Genomic DNA, 12,163 nt, shown 5'->3' on the forward strand with positions numbered 1-12,163 from the left:
CACCCTTGAGGATATAATGCTGAGTGATGACTCTGCACTTTACCTTCCTCATTGGAAAATGCTCACTTCTTTGTAACATTCTTCATCAGTACAATGTACATGAAATGTGAGACAGGATTAAAGGAGATGAAATACAAAAACAATGGTTTTCTTTGGTTAAAAAGCAAAATCCATTCTTTCATCAAACTAATTATCCATAGACATATTTATTATTCAATTAATTTCTACACATTCATGTTATGCTCTAGTTAAACTTGCACCAAGTGCCTTTAAGCTGGAACTCAAACAACAATTGTTGGACTTTTTTGTTAGCAATGTTTACCTAACACTTCATAATAAATTAGACATCCACTTATGAGTTTCTTATTCAGAATATTTGGGTCCAGTTAGCTTGGTTTCAACACATAGACTTGCTACTATAATGTATACAATATATATATATTTTTAGCTACTTGATGTTTAATGTTAATCAAAGATACTAAGAAAAAAACTTTTTAAGGGGCTACATTTAACATATAGCCCTATCTTTTAAGGTTTAGAGAAGTAGACGTAATTAGAAGTTATTAACAAATTTCGGTGTTCATCATAAAACATTCCCAAGACACTACTATGGCTTTTCTGGGCTTAGAGTAATGGAGGGTGAGGGCAGGACCACCACCTCTAATCTAAAGACTATCCCCCACTGAGTAGCAAAGACATTGGGACAGAGGCATGAAGAGGATACTGATGGTCACCCTTCTTGAGATTAACAGTCTATTTTACCTATGGCTGTCCCTATCACTGAGTCACCTAGGAGGAAAAGAGAAGAAATGCAAATAGAATTGACTGCTGTGGTTAAAGAGGGCAGAGGAGAATGGCCAAGCACCTGCAAGGAATTCTCTTACAGAGGCATGTGCATCCGGGCTTCATGCATCCACCAGCCAGGAGAGCTCACAAAACACTAAATGGAATAATTCACAAAGTTAGAAAAACTATCTGTGTCATAGAGACGGACTACACAGCTTTTCTAAGTAAGGCTTTAGAGTACATCAAAATTAGTATAAATAGCACATTTCAGCTAAGATGGAAAGGCAGAGTTAAGAGAAATTAGTGGGAGTGTGGGAGAAGAACTAATGGATCATGGGGACCAAACGCTCCACAAACAAGCATGACCAGGGGAAAAAGAAATCCCCTGACAGCTGCAGAAAAAGCATGTAATCAAAAACTTTTATAGTTTTTTGCAAGAAAACTAACATGAAAAACATAGGGAGAAAACCCCCCAAATATTATATTCTAATTCAAGTTACAGAAAATTTCCCTTAAAGATTTAAAGAGAAAATAATTTCAGTAAACACAAACTCAAAATTGAAAAGGAAAATTATAGAAAGCTCATGGAGAATAAAGCAAACATCACACTGAACTAATAAATGATTAGAAATGGCAAGGAAGAGAATAGACACAGCTGAAAATGGAATTGCTGACAAAAAGCAAAGTACAAACTTACAAAATGATAGAGTTTGAAAAAATAGGAGTAGGATAACAGATAATGAGGACAGAAAATATCATCCAATTTAAAGATAATTGGTATTTCCGGGACCTTACCAGTGAGAAGAGAAAGAATTTAAAATAACATATTTTTCTCAAAGGAAATTCATAAAAGAAGGTATGACTCAATTTGAAGCCTATAAGAATGCACTCAAAATTGATACAGATAATTCACACTGAGACACATCCATTTTAAGTTGCAGAACTTTGAGTATAAAAAAAGAATTTAAGCAACCAAGCAAAAAGAACCACTTCGCTTTCACAGGAGGGAATTCAAGCTGGGCCCAGATCCCTTGTGATTGCCAATCAGTGCCAGAAGATTAAAGAACTATCAGAAAAAAATTTCAGATAAATAAAATATGACTCTTCATTCTACTAAATCAAGATGTTGTTCACCTGTAAAAATAGAACATATACATTGTCAAATATGAAAAGGTAAGAAAATACATAACACCAATTGGTCTTTCCTGACAACAAAAATCCAACTAAATAAAAGATAGAGAGGCAACCACAGGATGACTGTGATATTTCAGCTCAGAAGACAGTGGGATCATTTTGGAAAAGTTGGGAAGGAAAGGGTAAAGAAAAAAAATTGTACCAAGCTCTTATTTTTTAATTTATTTTACTGAATAAGGACATAATTCAACATCCACAAAGATGTAGAAACCAGACAAGGGCAAACTGCTTTCATAAGTATTAAAAACAAAGCAAAGGCCCAAGCATGTGCACTATAGAGGAAGACTGAGAGATGTAAAGCTTTTGCTACTTTTGAATTGCTAGTCACACAGTAATGGGAAATACAAGAAATATTCTGGCATTTTTTGCATGTATTTCAAATGCTGGAAAAATTTTTAAACCAGATAAAGAAGTAATGTATTTCCTAGAGTCATTTCAATTGGATTTATATAGTGAAGGAATTTTAATCTATTTAAAATATAATTTATATTAAACATCTGTGGAATTTAAAGCTATAGGAGAAAAGTTTTGAGTAACATATGATTGAAATTAGGAGATAATGGGTGGAGATGTGGGAGGAAATTTAGGAGAGCTAATTCTCTGATCTTTCAAAGAAGGGTAAAAATGGAGTCAATTCCAATTCAAATGATGTTGCTTTTTATATTAAAAAAAGATAATGTTCCAAACTCTTAAAGTTTTTTCTATAATCTACTTTCAGTTTGAAGAAATTCTTGTGATGAATAAATTTGTATCTGAAATTCATCACACTTTTCATTATTATTTCAGCTTTCGTACTTTCAAATTCAAGTAAGTATACTGTATTAATGGAGTGTGCAACTTTGACCAACTTCTCAAGACAGCACAAGCAAAATAAAAGCATATGTGAATACATAGTTGGGGAGGTTATTTCAAGGAACTTCACAGTGAGGACTGGGAGGAGGAAACAGAAGTAGGGGAGATCAAAAAAGGAAGGCATATTATTTTGTCTACCACTCTTGTTATTGATTGCATGACTAAAGGACAACTTGATATGTAGCTAATGAAGTATGTATCAGAATCAGGGGGATGAAAACAGTGCATTGGTTAATGAGATCCCATTCTATATTTTTCAAAGTTCAACTTCACAACACACCAAATGTCTATTTTTGGGGAATGTATAGACAAGGCAGTCAGGTTGTAGTCAAGTTACCTTCCCTGGATTTCCTGGGCCTGGTGATGGGGTACAGAGGGACTGGGGAGTTCCTGGGGATATTCTTTGTAGATAGAAAGAGTAAATTCCAACCATGTGTTGATGCATCCCTGTAATCCCTGTGGCTTGGAATGTGGAGTCAGGAGGATCTCGAGCTCAAAGTCTGCCTCAGCAAAAGTGAGCCACTATGCAATTCAGTGAGATCCTGTCTTTATTAAATACAAAATAGGGCTAGGGATGAGGTTCAACAGTCAAGTGCCCTTGAGTTCGATCCCCAGTAAAATGCACTCCCCCTTGCCAAGAAAAAAACACCCAGTAAAGTCCTAAGGAAATTGAATAAATTGATATAGTCACCTTATAATCATAGTAGATTCCATATTGTCAATGCAGGAGTGACTTGATGGAAACCAAGAGACGTATGATATGAACTTGAACTTGGAATAAGGTTCATTTACATTGCTGAACAAGTTCATTCAATGCTGGCTAGAATAAGAGAGAACAAAAGAATATCTGAAATTGTGTGAGGTAGGATCCTCTTATCCTTGCAATATTTCTACTTTTTGTATTTAAAAAATGAATCCTCCATATTACAGAAAAAAAAAAAAAAAAACCATTACTTATTTTCCAAGAGGGCAGGTACAAGTTCATGGAGATTCCTTAAAGGTAGTATATACTGACAACATCCTTGAAGATAATCAAGCAAGAAAGTTAGAGAAAGAGCAATGGGTCAGCTACTGTTGTTAACTGGGTAATCTGAGTGACTTATGTATGCAGTATACCCAGACTTTCCATCAATGAGCCTAACCCTGAGTGCACCTTTTTCTTTATAGAGTTGACTTCTGAACAGAATGCTTCACTTTCTAGTCCAGTGGGTTGTATATTGTTTGTGATAGGTTGCTCTGGTCCCATGATCACTTGATATGTTAGAGTCAGCCCAGAAGCCAGCAGTATGCGAGAGGTTTTGTTAAAATTGATAGTCATTTACTACCACATAATCCAAGACCTTCCCCAGTGACAGCAGCCTTCATGAATGCTTTCTAGTTAGGAGTTGATTAAGGTACCTCATGTATTAAGGTTCCTCTTGGGTTTCCCAACAGCACTGGATCTAATGGATTATATGACTCTGTGGATATAAAGCTCTCAGTGCAGCCTTAAGCAGGTACAGAGCCATCTTGGGTACTGGTTACTTCTGAGTTATTCATTAAACAAGTCAGAGCAGTATGCCCAGTGTGGGAAGACTCTAAACTATGACACTCTCTACATCTTGGATAACACAAACTTAAAGTGCCATTTTCTTATTAGACATGTGATCATGCAGTGCTTTATTGGAACTTTAAAAGTATCACTCAGTAGCATATTCTTGAGACACATGATTTAGCCCCATTCTTAAACAACCCTATATCTTTCCATGGATTTGATGACCCTTGCCAGTTCCTGTTTATCACATTCAATTAGTATTAATACCATCAATATTGTACCAGATAGATGGTTCACAGAATTTCAAGAATGATCAAGTTTCTCTAATGGGGACCAAGAAATGTAAAGTATTGTTCAAATGACATAAATAATAAATAAATTGGATCATATTTATGGGTTTAAAAAAGAAGTCATACACCCAGTTAATAGAGGTATATGTAATGCCAGTAGTCATGCTGATCTGCTCCATTGAAGAGGTCACATTCTATCATGTAGAATTGAAATGTCCATTCATTAAATTTTTGGAAGTTCAGTATCATTAATCATGACCTATCCATTTAAAAAAATAGAAATTCAATTAATTTAGACTTTGAAGATAGTACTAATCGCTACAGTTCCTACTGGAACACACTATTACAAATTTCAGGGAAGGGAATTTTCAATGGCTAATACTAGACCTTTTCTAAAACAATGACACATATTCCAAAGCTCAAAGAACTTAGAAAATGCTTGCAATATTCTGCCAGTTGAGAAGTTCATCTATCTAAATCCTCTACATAGAAACTAGAGAAATAATCACAAAGTATGGTTTTATACCCATTTGACAACCTTTGTGGTGATCTTGGGTCAAAATTACTATTGTCATTGGGTCTCCATAAACCCCCACTCTATTCAAGTTTCTATCAGCTTCAGGTGCCTGGTATCTATGTAAGTTTAGACACCTTGTCCAATGACACTCTTAATAGACTGAATGTCTTCCCTTGGTATGTAGCTCTCTCAAAATTACTCATATCATTTTTGGGAAAGGACCACTGGATATTTTCTAATTCTTGATAAGAGAAATGATCATCTTCTTATTCAGATTAATCTGCTACACAATTTTTTCCTGAAAATGAAATCCATTCTACTCAAGAAGGGTTGGGGCAACTTTTGCTACATGGAAGGTTCAAGAGAACAAGGGGAGTCCACGATTACCCACCTTATGTTTTGAGGTCATACTCTTTGTATATCAGATTCCTCATTTGAACACAACTTGTCTATCAGGACTGCACATGCACTCCCATTTGCAATGACATCACCTTCAAAATTAGATCTGGCCTGTATTTTAGTATAGTCTGCCAAGTGTCTACATGAGATTGAATCAGTTTCAAATCTGCCATGAAACATTTCTGGCTTCCACAGCATGCATAGTGGACATTTTGCTATCCTGATCCTATCATTTTCTTTTCCAAGCTCCAATGCTGTTAACCATACATATCTAACTCCATATGTCCTAAAATTGTTATTGCTCTTATACTGTACAAGTTCTGCAGCTACTGAAGCTCAGATCTATGCTTTCTACCATTTGCCTCCCAAACATGGAAAATGTCAGATGCCAAGAAACTCAGCAACTGCCCAGATCTTTTCAGTTTAAAAGGATGAAAGTGGATGAATATTTTAGCAAGGGTCTTAAACTCTGACAGCTAAGAACCTCACCCTTTCTTCTCCAGAACATGTTAGTTTTGGGAAAATAATGGCATCTGAGATGGTACTATCAATAGGACAGAGCTTACTTCCCATCTACACTGCCCTTAAAGGATAACAAGAGAGAGAATTAGTACTTGCAATGCTTTTGTATGTCAGCAATAATCACAACCACATAGATCATAAGAGAGGAGTTTGTTATTTTTTCAGGAGAGTTTTTAGTATCATTTTTATGTAGTTATATTTGCCCTGTAGAGAATAAACTCATATGCTTTCAGATATTCCTTAGAACCTTATGCTGTGCTGGTTATGCTGGGAGAATAAATTTCCACCAGGTTTCATTAGTCCATTTTCCTTAGAACCTGAAAGTTGGCCATATTTTATCAATATTGTAGGTTACTTGGACTTCTTATATTCACCATGTTTGACTTGCAGAGTATTTGGAGCTAAAGACTATCAAGAATAAAATCAAAAAGTGTGGTGGCACATGCCTGTAATCTCAGTAATTCAGGAAGGTGAGACAGGAAGAACCTCAAGTTTGAGGCCAGCTTTGGCAACTTAATGAGATCATGTCTCAAAATTAAAACAAAACAAACAAACAAACAAACAAAAACGGTGGGGAGAGTGAGTGGTGGGGTAGGGATTTAACTCAGTGGTCAAGTGCCCCTGGGTTGAATCCCTAATACCTCCCCCGACAAAAAGAATAGGATCAAAGAATAAAATTACAGAGTTCTAGAGAAAGATAGGGCTCAAGGGTAAGTGCTAGTAAAGGAAATAAGTTATCTAAAGACATTTTTTGTTCTCTACACTTTTTTGTTTATTTGGTTTTTATTCCCTTGAATTCTAAGCATCACGTCTGAATATGGGCCTACAAAACTGTAAAGTAATTTCTATCTGTACATATTTTTTTATTCTTGACCTTTCATATAAGGGAAACCTAATAATATATATTCATTTTATGACTGGCCTCTCTCATTTTTTACAATGTTTTCAATGTTTGCCCATATTATATCAGGTATCTGTACTTCAGATCATTATCAAGTTTTAGTCCATTGCATAGATTTACTACATTTAAAAACTCTATTAGTATTTGATGAACATTTGTGTCAGCCCAATATTTTGAATAGTAAGAATAATATGGGTACAAACATTCACATGCAATTTTTTTTTTATGTTGACGTGTTTTTAGTTCTCTTGGTTATATATTTTTGAGTGGAATTGTGGGATTATATGATGACTTTTAGGGCTGAGGGTAGTGCAACATATCAGGGATAGTAGTAAAATAACATGGGGTTTCTTCATGAATGATATAGTGTCAAAAACCACCAAGAGGATGGGTGCCTGTATCTGTGAATACACTAAAAACCATTCAATTGTACACTTCAGATGTATGAATTCATACAAATTATCTCTCACTAAAGCAGTTAAAAATGTTAAAAAAATTAAAAAGTCATCTGGGCCTGGATTTTGTAGGCAGTATTCACCATATAGTTCTTTATATTGGAGCACAGAAGATAAACAGACACTCTAAGTATCAGAAAGAAAGGAAGAATGCACAAAAATGGGGATTTATCAAAATTACACACAGGTCAATTTGAATGAATTCCCACTGACATGTTGACTGAATGAGTATCAGAATAACTAATGACAGTAATTCATTGGATGAAACAAGTATCATTCACACAGATACTAATAAATGAATGAATGCATTGACTATTTGATGAAGAACAGTATTTTTAGGTAATTAAAAAATCTTTCCCAAAATATTTAACTTCGAAGTGGTAAAGAGTAACTTTATAGTGGAAAAACTAATCACATAATACTATTTTATTCAAAAAATCAAATGACCACCACCTAACAAGATGTATTAAGTAGAATGAAGCATAATACTCATGGAATTCCTGTCAAAGATGAATAAACGATTCAGTAAATGAATGAACAACAGATAAATTCAAAATTGAACTGATAAAGAAAACTAAAGTGTCTTCTGAAAAGTAACGTGCCTGAAATTTTCCAAAATGCAAAGATAATAAAATTCATGGGATGACTGAGGAATGTTTTTAAATTAAATCATATTAAAAACATGCCACCAAAGCAATACCTGATTTTGAATCACATTCTTTTGCTATCAATTGTATGAATTAGGGTTCAACTGGAAAATTTCAATTGGTCTGAGAACGAGATTTTAATTCAATGCCCATTCCAGTTTTGGTGATTTGGATGGTAATATTAAGGTTACTGAGTATAAACCCTATGTTGTGAGAAATGCTAAGTGTTCAGAGGGTGGTAGACCATTCAATGCACAACATATTTTCATATGATTTATGAAAAAGTGCTTTATAACGTCCTATCAATTTCTGCACCAGTTAATAAGGGTGACACTCTAGAAAAATAATCAATATAAATACAGTTATAGATATGAATAACAAATATTTAGAGAGGGGAGTGTGTGTGTATGTAAGTCTAGCTTATTTGATCAGGGATCAACAGCAATGTGGAATCATGAGGACAGGACACAGGAAGGACATTGAAAACTCTTTAGATGGTAGCTAAAGCTGCTTCTAAGAGATGCTTCCATATTCTTCTCAATTCCTTTCAAATGATTGGATCGCGCGAAACTAGAACACTGATACCATTATTGTTTTTTCTAATTCAAAGTCAAGACAGTGTATGTGTCAATCACATGTGCAAAATATCTACACAGAAATACCTAGTTAAACATTTGATAAATAACTGGTGACTGTAGCATAGTTAAGTTGGCACTTAAAACTAACCATAAAAGTTGGTTATCATTTGCTTATTTATTGATTTATTATTTCTTTCTTTGTTTTTTTTTTCCATTTTGAGATTTTTGTGTTCTTTATATGTTCTTATTATTTATCTCCTATTAGAAGAGTAGTTGACAATATTTTCTTCCATTACGTAGACTCTCTTCATGCTTTTCTTTTTCTTTGATGTGTAGAAGCTATTAAATTTAATGCCATCTAACTTATAGATTCTAGAAATGCAAATGGCAAACAAATATGTGAAAAATGTTCAACGTACCTAGTGATTAGGAAAGTGCAAATCTAAACTACACTGGAATTTTATCTCACTTCATTTAAAATAGCAATCATCAAGAATACAAATAATAAATAATTGCTGACAAGGTTGTGGGAGAAAAGTTATACTCATGCACTGTTAGTGGAACTGTGAGTTAGTACAACCATTTTGGGAAGTAGTATGAAGTATCCTTAAAAGACTAGGAAAGGTATCACCATATGATCCAGTTATCTCACTCATTGGTACTAAAAGAACAAAATTCAGCATACTGTAGTGGTAAAGGCACATCCATGTTTAGAGCAGCACAAATCAAATCCGTCCAGATGTCTTCCACACATGAACAGATACAGAAAATGTGATGTATACACATAGTGGAGTTTTATTCAGCCTTGAAGAAGATTGAAATTATGTCATTTCCTGGTAAATGGATGGAAATGGAGAACATCATGTTAAGTGAAATAAGTCAGATTAATAAAGTCAAGAGTGGAATGTTTTCTGTCATTTATGGAAGTTATAGTAAAATAAGGAGAAAAAGGGAGAAAATCACATGAAAATACAAGGGATATCAGAGGAATAGAGGAAGGACATAGAGGGGAGGAAAGAGAAAGTACTTGCCTGCAAGAGAAAAAATTACATTCTATGCATGTGTGATTATGTCAAAATGAACCCCACTATTATGTCTAACTATAGCACACTAGCAAAAACTTTTTAAAAAGTGCATTATCTTTAAGAAACAGTAGCAAAGAACTGGAACATGTTAAAAATGTATTTAAGCAGATTATCATAGCTGAAGCATATGTCAATTTATTAAATAAAAATCAAGTGCAGGTTTTCTTTTCATCAAAATTCTAGATATCAGTCATTTAGTGATAAATTAGGAAAGAATATTTGGAAAGTACCATACATAAAATCTATGCAGGCCTGCATAGTGCACACACACACACACACACATGCCCACACATAAACACATCTTTATTTATTTTAAATAAAAAAATTGAATAAAAAAAGATGAGTAGTTTTGAAGTTGATGGTTTCTTTAGTTTTGAAATTTTAGTTTGAGTTACTTTTAATACTTTCACAAAAATATCTATAAATTACATGTTGGTTGCCATTGACATAATAATTTATCACCTCAGCTTCATACAACTAAGAACATAAAGTATATCTGTGGGCAGAATTGTGTCCAACATAAAGGTCTGTCGAATTCCTAAATGCTAGTGCTTAATGATTATGACCTTATTTGGAAATAAAATGACTGTAGTTTCAAGTAACTTAAAATAGAGACCTATTGGATCATTGTGGGCCCTAAATTAAATGACAGGTGTCTTTATAAGGAGAAAAAACAAAAATGTTGAGGAGGAGTATAGAAAGCTCTGTGAATAGTGAAGACAGTTTGGAGTGTTATAACCACAGGTCAAGGAACACCAAGGATTGCCTGAGAGACTAGAAAGAGGCATATTAATCAATCAATAAATCAATAAATAAAATACCAAGGATACTCTAAAGGGAGGATCATGGTCCTGCTGACAACTTATTTCAGACTTCAGCCTGCAGAACTGCAAGAAATAATTTTTTTTTTTTTTTTTTTTACTTTTTGACTTTTTATGTCATCCAGTTTATGGGACTATATTATGAGAGCCCCAGGAAACTAACACAAACATTGTATGTAATACATTTGCAAGTGATATTTGACATCTTATTATATGTTTGGGCAGATGCCAGATCTGATTTGTGATTTATGGTTTTGCATCTGTGGCCAGAAACATGACATGAGGTTTATACAACAAAAACAACAAGCATTGGATAAATGAGCAGTTTCTTTTCTCAAGAGAGACAATTAGGAACTGGTCTCAAACAGGGATACAGGTGGAGAATATACAATAGCTATGAAAGAAGAGTGAACTAAAAGCATTTTATTTTAATCTCATTTTTAAAATTCCCTGGCAAATCCCCCAAAGAACTAAAGAATAGTATAAAACTTTTGCTTTTATATGATAGAGAAATAATCACAGCTGGATAAAACAATTGAATTTTACCCATCCCAAATGGGAAAATTAACCAAAATTGTACTATGTTTATTTTCACAAATACACGCATTCTCAAAGATTTATATGTATTTCAATGGAGTTAAGTGTCTTAATTTGCATGATCCCTTAAAATTAGAGCTAAAATACCAAGAATTATAGAAGGTTGTGGGTAAAGTGGTATTCTGTTGGGACCTATGTATTTGCAGAAGAAAAGCAAATAGTTGAAAAATAAAAACAAGGTAGCAAACCATTTCCATGTTTTCTACCATATGCTGAAAGTTCCCCAGTGAAATCTGAATTAAATTAGGGTTAACAAAGTGATGACTAGACAACCAGTCCTTGACTTTTGAGTAGAGGCATGAACCAGAAACTGTTCAAGGGCTCTCAGCACAGGAGTTTTCTTTCTACACTTCCCTTCGTACCTCTGGGCTGAAAACCTACAAACTGGAATTATTTAAACACCTTTGCTTTTTGTGATCCTTATGAGTTCTTCTAGTGGGGGAATGTCAGGTAGAATGTAGAAGACAGAAAAACAGGAAAAATGTTATTTTACTGTTTCTTTCAGCAAATGACAGTAGCAATTCCAGAATGGCAAAAAAAAAAAAAAAAAAAAAAAAAAAAGAAGTCCTCTCTAGACTTTCTGGCATGGAATACTTGGAGTATCTAAGAGAGTGTTATGCAAAGGTGAGGCACAGAGGAAAGTGGACTAAAGAGACAAATTTGATTGCATGCAATTCATATTTTATTAAGCTATTATAAACATGTGATTTCAATAAGTAATGGATGGAAGCAGCTCTGAAAGTTTTTAAAATCTGTGAAAGGGACCTCCTGATTTTTGCACAGCAGCAAGAGATCAGTAATAGAAGAGAATGCTTGCACCTCTCTCCCCTTTCCATCCTTAGTCATCCCATCACCCCTGTAATCAATTGCTAACTATATGAATCTCCACACTTTAATATTACACGGTTTCCCTTTATCTGATTTGACACTGATTTAATCAAGCAAGAGGCTTTGTGATGACTCATACCAACCAAATGTATGCTGG

Source organism: Sciurus vulgaris (assembly GCF_902686455.1).
Source record: "Sciurus vulgaris genome assembly, chromosome: 6".
Taxonomy (NCBI): Eukaryota; Metazoa; Chordata; class Mammalia; order Rodentia; family Sciuridae; genus Sciurus; species Sciurus vulgaris.